This window comes from Camelus ferus, chromosome 31, assembly GCF_009834535.1.
Source record: "Camelus ferus isolate YT-003-E chromosome 31, BCGSAC_Cfer_1.0, whole genome shotgun sequence".
NCBI lineage: Eukaryota > Metazoa > Chordata > Mammalia > Artiodactyla > Camelidae > Camelus > Camelus ferus.
The window spans coordinates 17,771,348-17,778,675 of record NC_045726.1 but is presented as its reverse complement, the minus strand read 5'-3'; the positions used below and the strand labels follow the sequence as shown (position 1 = coordinate 17,778,675).

General features: G+C 56.5%; 1 long non-coding RNA gene across 2 annotated transcripts; it reads right to left on the bottom strand.

The window, feature by feature from the left end:
- Positions 1-956: 956 nt before the first annotated feature.
- On the bottom strand, positions 957-5,279 carry LOC116660791. Of its 2 annotated transcripts, none has more exons than XR_004316427.1 (3): positions 5,146-5,279; positions 2,218-2,377; positions 957-1,354 (listed from the first exon to the last, which is right to left on the bottom strand). It is a non-coding gene; the product is annotated as an uncharacterized LOC116660791 (long non-coding RNA). The 2 variants fall into 2 exon arrangements; XR_004316426.1 differs by lacking the exon at positions 5,146-5,279 and adding an exon at positions 3,163-3,255.
- Positions 5,280-7,328: the final 2,049 nt, after the last annotated feature.

The window sequence follows — 7,328 nt, the reverse complement described above, 5'->3', positions numbered from 1 at the left end:
AAGGAAGAGGAAGTGAGGTTTCAGGTGACGTGCTCAGCGGGGTGAGAGCTGACGGCGGCTCTCCAGGCCGAGGCTGCAGTCTGCCTGGATACACCTGTCTGTGCTGGGCGTGGGACTGAATGTCCATGCCTTTCCACAGGTGGTTGTCCCTGAAAGATCTGATGGTGATGGGGCGTGAGTAGAAAATGCCTCACGTGACCCCAGTGACAAAGAAGTTACTACCACTCTTGTGTGAAGAGGGGACTGCCCAATGGGCAGGAATGTCGCTACCTTGAATCTATTTGCAAATTTCCAAAGGTGGATGAGATGCCTGAAAATTAATGCAAGGGGTATATACTTACAGGAGTCATCTGGTCAGACATAAACGCATCATGACTTTCCCCTGCTGCATGTGGGAAGAGAGTGTGGCTTCCCTTTTCTCCTGCCCCAGTGCTGCCCTCTGTCTGGGGGAACAGCCATGTCTTTCTGGTGCTTTGCACCAGCTCCTGGTTTCCGCAAGCATCCTCTGCCTGAAGGCTGTCCCCCCACATCCTTGCTTCGCCCTCGGGGGCAGAATGAACGAGTTCCTGTTTCCCTCTGTGGTCCAGCCTTCAGAGCTAAATTAACCTCACTTCCAAAGATTCATTTGAGCCAAAGCACCCTCTTTTGCCCTTTTCTTCTCTCATTTTCTCTTTGAAATCCCACCCAAATGCTTTAGCAAAATCTCTCTTCTTATTCTCCTTCTAGTCTATCCTATTTGTGGGTCAAAATCATGGTCCAAGTGGAAGGCCAGCCCACCCTTTTGAAGAATGTTAGGAATGGAAAATATCTTCTCTTATATATTTGGTGCAAAATGTGTCTTTATTTTGTTCTCCGTGGCTGGCTCTGTGCTGGTTAAATGACAGCTTCATTTTATTGAGAATCACAGAGAGTCCTGGGGACATTTTAGAAGCGTGGCTTGTCTGTTCCACCAGCCGATAGCTAGGTAAATGTTACGGTTCTTTTTTATAATACTTCCTTAATGTAAAGAGTTTTGAAATAACAGTACAGGTAAGGTAATGAAGAACTATCAATCACTAAAGTCAGGAATTTCTAATCCGAGGAAAACAGATTTCCAGGTATCTGAGAAATTCTAAGCAAAAACTTGAGGGTAGGTACACATATTAATCATTAATTTGATTTTATGTGGCAGAGATTACAATTTCCCCAGTCAATACCCACCTCTTTTGTCTTCTTTTGCCACAGGAATGTCCTTATTTTATTGGGGATAAGCATGAGTCCAGCTACAAAATTCAAATTTCTCAGCCTCCACTGCAAGTAGGTGCGACTACTCTTGACTTTTCGCCACAGGAGGGTGGGGCTTCCAGGAAAGCACCTTAAAAGAAAAAAGAACAGCTGGCTGGCGCCTTCTTGCCCTCTCACCTTTATCCTTCTTCCTGCCTGGAATGCAGACACGATGGCTGCACGCCAGCAATTATATTGGACCAGGAGGCAGCCTTGCAGTTGGAAGCCACTCACCGAGGATGGTGAAATGGAACTTTAGAAAGAGCCTGGGACTGCCTACTTTAAGTTTGTTTACGCAAGGTGAAAAACAGTCCCTGTCTCCTTTAAACTGCTGACACATGGCTTCTGTTTTAGGGAGTTCAGTCTGATGCTGGCTGATACGCTCCACCGCACTCATGTGCAAGAGATGTCACGTTATTTTTCTTAATCAACGAAAGATGAATTTCAAGTCCCACTAAGCCAACTGGTAAGAAATTCAATCTCAGAGAGGTGCAGGGGACTAGCGTGCATACCACTGGGCTTCCGGTTACGCCCAGAAAACGTGGTGAAAGCTTCTGATAGTTGGCTCATCGGGATGGTGGCTAAGATGCCCACCCAGAGGGAGGAGGGGAGCTGCTGGGGCTGCTGTGGGCACGGAGGCAGCCAGGGCAACGCAACCCAGCCCCGACAGGTGCACCCAGCGGCCCTGCCTTCCGCTCCTGCCAGTCCCCACAGGTTTCTAAGAGAAGCAGCCCCAACCTTCACCACCCCTGTGACTCACGGCTCTCCCTAGAATCACGGTATCCCCTTGTCCACAGACCAGCCCTCTGCCTTCATGCCTCCAAGCGCCAAGCTCTCCCCCCCCCCTCTTCTGCAGGACACTGTATTCTCACCCTTGTGAGCAGGGCCTCTTCCCTGAGGGTGGGGGGAGGCCTGGGGGAGGACATCACCCCTCTGAGAAGGGGTTTTTCTTACCTTGTCCAGTTCACTTGCCCGGGAGCCTCGTCTGGGAGAGGGTACGGCTTTCTCCAGATTCACAAACGAAGCAAAAGGAGCAGGCTCTCTCCTGAGATCCTGAAATCTTCCTAAAACTGCCACAAATGGCCACCCCAGCCTCCTATGATGCTGTCTGCTCCTGTAGCCACAAAATATAGGAAAAATATAGAATGATTAAAAGGGTTAAAATCTTAGAAAATCGAACGATGACACAAGGACAGAATTGACCGCCAAGTGGGAAACCAAAGAGCTTTAAAATGCAAGGACTTAGATCTTAATGCGGGAGAAAGACTGAACTCAGTGCCTGCAGGACGGGGACGGGCCAGCGTCCTGACGTATTTGACACGAGTGGCGTGGCTTGTGAGAACAGCGGTCTCATTGAAAAGACAACTCGCACTCGTGCCTGTCTGCCTTTTGCTTCAGGAAGTTAACATTGTTACAGCTTTTACTACATCACCGCTGAGCAAAAAAGGTAGACACAGCACACAGATACCAGACGTCTCGTAATCTGAAGTCAGGAATCAAGAGGTGTTTGACGCAAGGAATGCACGTACGACATTCCATGTGAAAATCTCGCTAGGACCTCTGGCTTGAAATGGAGGAAGAGGCTTTACCTCTTGAAGATTTTAAACCGCTGCTGAGTGAGTCTAGGCAGGGGATGCATCAGGCCCATTTCTAAGCATTCTAACACAATCAACACCTGATGCTCAACTAGCCCTGCCTCTGTTTTCCCATCTGCGAAATGGGCAGTGGAGCCATTGGCCTCCGCCCCTGAAGAGGCCTGATCAGCGCCAGTGACTTAATGCACGTCGGGCTTGATGGAGCGGGGAGAAGAAAAAGAAAAGCCACAGAGACGGGCTGTGTCTTTGCCACCCTTAGAGTGAGGGTGGCCGTCTGGGGCCCCGGGGGTGCGTGTGAACTCACAGAGGTCACGTTCTGACGGGCTGGCTCCCTGACGTGTCGCCTGCCGCTCACACCCGCCCGGGGACTGGGTTGCAGAGTTCAGGCATGTTTGGGTTCGCGGCAGGTAATGACAGTTCCACAGCCTGTGTTGTTGAATTCAGAGCCAGGTTTTGGGGCGTTCACCATCTGATTAATTTTCCCTCTGACTCACTCCCCTGCTTGGAGAGCCGAGATTCAAGTCTGAAACACCAGAAACTTGAATCCCTTTTTTTCCCCCCCAGGCAAAGCTGTCCATCCAGCGGCCTTATTTTCTCCCAGTGCCGCCCATGGCCGCGCTGCCAGCAAGCCCACGTGGGGTCCCCCTGAGTCAACTGCTTCCTCCTGTTGTGTCTCTGCAGCCACTCGATTTCTTTACAAGGAAAATAAAAGGAAATTAGTCAACAGAATAAGCTCGCTAACACAATGCACTCGAAGACTGCAAGTCAAGTCATGGCTGAGTCAGGAAATCATCTTCAACTGGTGCTTTTGGATGAGGGAGAAATACACTGAAGGAGAACGCACTTGATCTCTATAAAATGGGTCTGAGTTGTCAGGCTTCGGCGGACGGCTGGGTCCCGGGTCCCGAGATGCTGCCGGGAGCACCCCCGCCCCCTCATCCCACACAGCCTGTCCTCGTGGGGTCTGCTGTCCCCTGCCCGCGGGGCGTGCTGAGCTGTAGGACACGTTAACACGAAAGGACAGAAAGTTGCAGAGAAAGCTGGCTTCCCTGGGCTCAGGCCTCCCGGGATCTGTAAGCCCCTGGGCGGCTTCTGCGCTCCGTTCATCCCCGCCCCACCTGCACAATGTGCCGTCTCCCCTTCCGGGGACCTCGGGGCGCACCGCTCCCGCGGTGAGAAGGGCTGGGCGGGGGTCAGCCACGCGGCAGCCGGGCTGGCCGGCTGGGGGCTGCCTGGCGTGAGTTAGAAGTACAGACACCCGGGTGACTTAGGCGTAGGCAAGCCGGGTGTGTTTAAGATGTCAGGGAGGCGGACGGATGCTGGAAGGTTGAGAAGAGCCCTGAGAGGTAGGGAAGCCGCCGGGGCCTGCCCCCGGCCCCTGACCCAGGACCAGGTTTCTCTGGACCTGGAGCAGCCGTGAGGAGAGGGCCGGAAGTGCCTTGGAGTGAGCTCCGCCCACTCGCTACAGGGAGGAGGGAATCTTCTAGAAAACGCTTGTCCCTGGTTCATTGCAACCCACGCATTTGCCCACCAGATCCCGCCACTCGCTGGCTGCAGCCAGTTCCCCGGCTGATGGGCGGGGGTGGGGGGAGCTTCCTTCAAGGCACCCCCGGCCCTCTGCTCACGGCTGCTCCAGCATCCGGGGAAACTTGGTCCTGGGTCAGGGGACTACCCCCAGGGAGCCTGCACAGCCGTGCACCTTCTGACCAGGCAGGTGCCGAGGAAGCCGGAGCGGCGGGCTCTCCGGAAAGGCGCACGCCTGCGTTTGCAGTGTTTGCTGCTTTCCGTGACGCCGCCGGCCGCGCCTTGGTGGAAATCCGGGCGGCAGCTCGGTGGCAGCACCGTGCTGGGGACCAGAGGCCGCGGGAGCTGCTGATGGGAGACAACGTGCTGCAGTGGTTAGGGAGCCAGGCGTGTTAGCCGAGCCATTGTTTTGATCTAATTCATTTAATTACATGTTGATAGAACAATTTTGAATCATAACTGGCCTTAAGAGCTGGCTTGCAAAACCCTGGAAACTTAACCAGCCAACTCCCTGCTTCCTTCCCATCCCCCTCTGCCTTCATCCCCTGCGCCTCCGGGGCCGCTTCCGCAGCTCAGGACCCCACGCGCACCCGCGCCAGGCTTGGCTTTGGGGCAAGAAGGAACCGCCCACCGCCCGCAGAAGAGCTCCCACGGCTGCCTCGTCCACGTGAGGCCACGCCGACCTCAGACGTGGGCCTCGGCCCCCGCCTCCTGCTGTCTTCTGGCGGCGGCTCTGCAGAGTCCCTTGTGCGGCTCCTCTCACCTCCGGTGACAGAGCAGGTGGGACTCCTTCCTGCTCTCGGTCTCTGTTCCTCCTTTTCTAGAGACACGGGGGGCCTCTGTCGTCAGGGTGGGCTGGGTGCCCCGCTGAGGCCCTCCGCTCTCAGTCGCCGGTGCCACCACGGAGTCCCGCCTCTGGGCGGGGTCAGAGGGCGAGTGTGGGTATGCGTGCGTGTGTGTGAATGTGCGGGCGTGTGGACGAGTGCGTGCCCAAGTGTGTGTGTGAGTTCGTGTACGTGAGAGCGTGTATGTATTTGTGTGTGTGTGGATGAGTGTGTAGTGTGTATATGTGTGTGTGCAACCATCTGTGGACATGTGTGTGAGGGCACGTGTGGACGAGGGGGTGTGTATGTGCGAGTGAGGCTGTGGGTGTGCTGTCCCCACCTCTGGCCTCCTCCTCTCTCGGCCGCGAGCCGTTTTCCTTTGGCACCACCCTCACCTCACATGGTCCTTGCAGAGCTGCCAGCCGAGGTGGCCGGGACCCCTGTGAGCAGGGAAGGGTCATCGGGGCTGGGAGGGCTGAGCCCGCCTGTGGCCGTGGCCGCGGCGGCTGGGTTGGGGGAACATGAGGCACGAACAGGGTCCCGCCCTCACAGATGCGGAGTCTCGAGTCCCGGGTGGAGGGCTGTGAGACACAGAGCATCCGTGGGGAACCTGCTGCTCGGCAGAGGGAGGAGTGGAGGTGTAGTTAGGAGCTGGCTAGCACTCGGCTCGTCTGGCAGAGGGAACAGGGATGCTGCGCCGGGCAGGGGAGCAACAGATCTGCAGAAAGCTGGGGGACATTAAGATGCTTCCTGAGATCTTCAGGGCTCCCCCAGGAACCTGGGCTCGCACAGCTACTTGCCACCCATGGTCAGCATCTGAGAGGGGCTAAGAGTCAGCGGATTGTGTCCCTGGAGGAGGTGCAGGCTTCTCTGCTCAGGAGCCGACACAGCAGGGATGAGGTGGCACCAGGAGAGACACCAGCCCCAAAGGGCTTCCCCAGTGCTCCCAGGCCCGTCCCGCCTTGGGGCGACAGGTCCATGCCAGCACTCCGTCCGTGCTCAGGATACGCAGGGACTTCAGAAGCCCTGACCTTTACAGGCAGGGAACAAGAAGCTCATGTTCACGGCTCCCTGCACAAGGCAGCAGGCTCCCCGCAGTGTGTGTGGTCCGTGTCCCTGGAAGATGCTGTGAGCAAGGACCCTCTGTGCCTGCCCTCCGACAGGCTGCGGGAGGCGTGCAGCTCTGAGAGGCAGCGGTGGTGGAGGCCGGGGGACCGTCCCATCCCACACCTGTGCCACCTGCATGGCCAGGGCTCCCAGCCACCCCGTCTGGCCCTCAGGCCCTCCCCGAGATGCAGTGCTTCCTAACGCCATCTTATAAACGCCTTTCCTGCTTCAGTCAAGGAGGCTGAGGAGGGCTGTTTGCAAATACCGGCTCAGTTAAACAGCTGTGTTGCAGAGGGACCCCTGTTGTCCCAATGTGGAACACCCCTTGGCTGCGGCTGTGGGAGGAGCAGGGCACTGGGCTGCTGCTAAGAGCCAGAGCCTGCAAGGACGCAGACGCAGCAAGACCGCTTCCCCACGTCTGTGTGTTGGACCGACCAGGAACCAGGAAGGCAGATGGACAGGGATGCATACAGAACACAAAGGATCCCACGGCATCTGAGAAGCACGTGTGCCTTACGTTAGCAAAGCACTGGATTCTGAGCACTTTCTATGTGCCAGACACGTGCCATTGCATCACCGAACCATTACAGTCCCTGGAAAACTATTTTAAAAAAGCCACCAGTATCCCCGGGGGGTCAGAAGACTCCCACAACTTAGGGGTGGCACCTGAGTCACCTCCGACTCACAAAGGTGACGATGTAACGGGTGATCAGTGAAGGAGGCAGAAATCAATTGGGAGTCGCCCCCCCGGGGGGGGGGGCACGGGAATCTGCACTTGAACCTCCACCCCGGGGGGCTGGTTGCACACCTTGGCGGCACGACCTCTGCACTGTGAGACCTGGTCTCATGTTTACCCGCGTTGCCTGGTGTCTAAGGGACGCACCCCTCTGGGGTCCTGCGCAGCCCCACCTGATGGGGGAGCGGCATCTCCCAGCCCCGCCGCCCGCAGCAGTGCTGGGGCGCGCTGCCAGGTCCTCTTCGGCCTTTCCTGGGCTCCGTTGTCTGAATGTTCGTC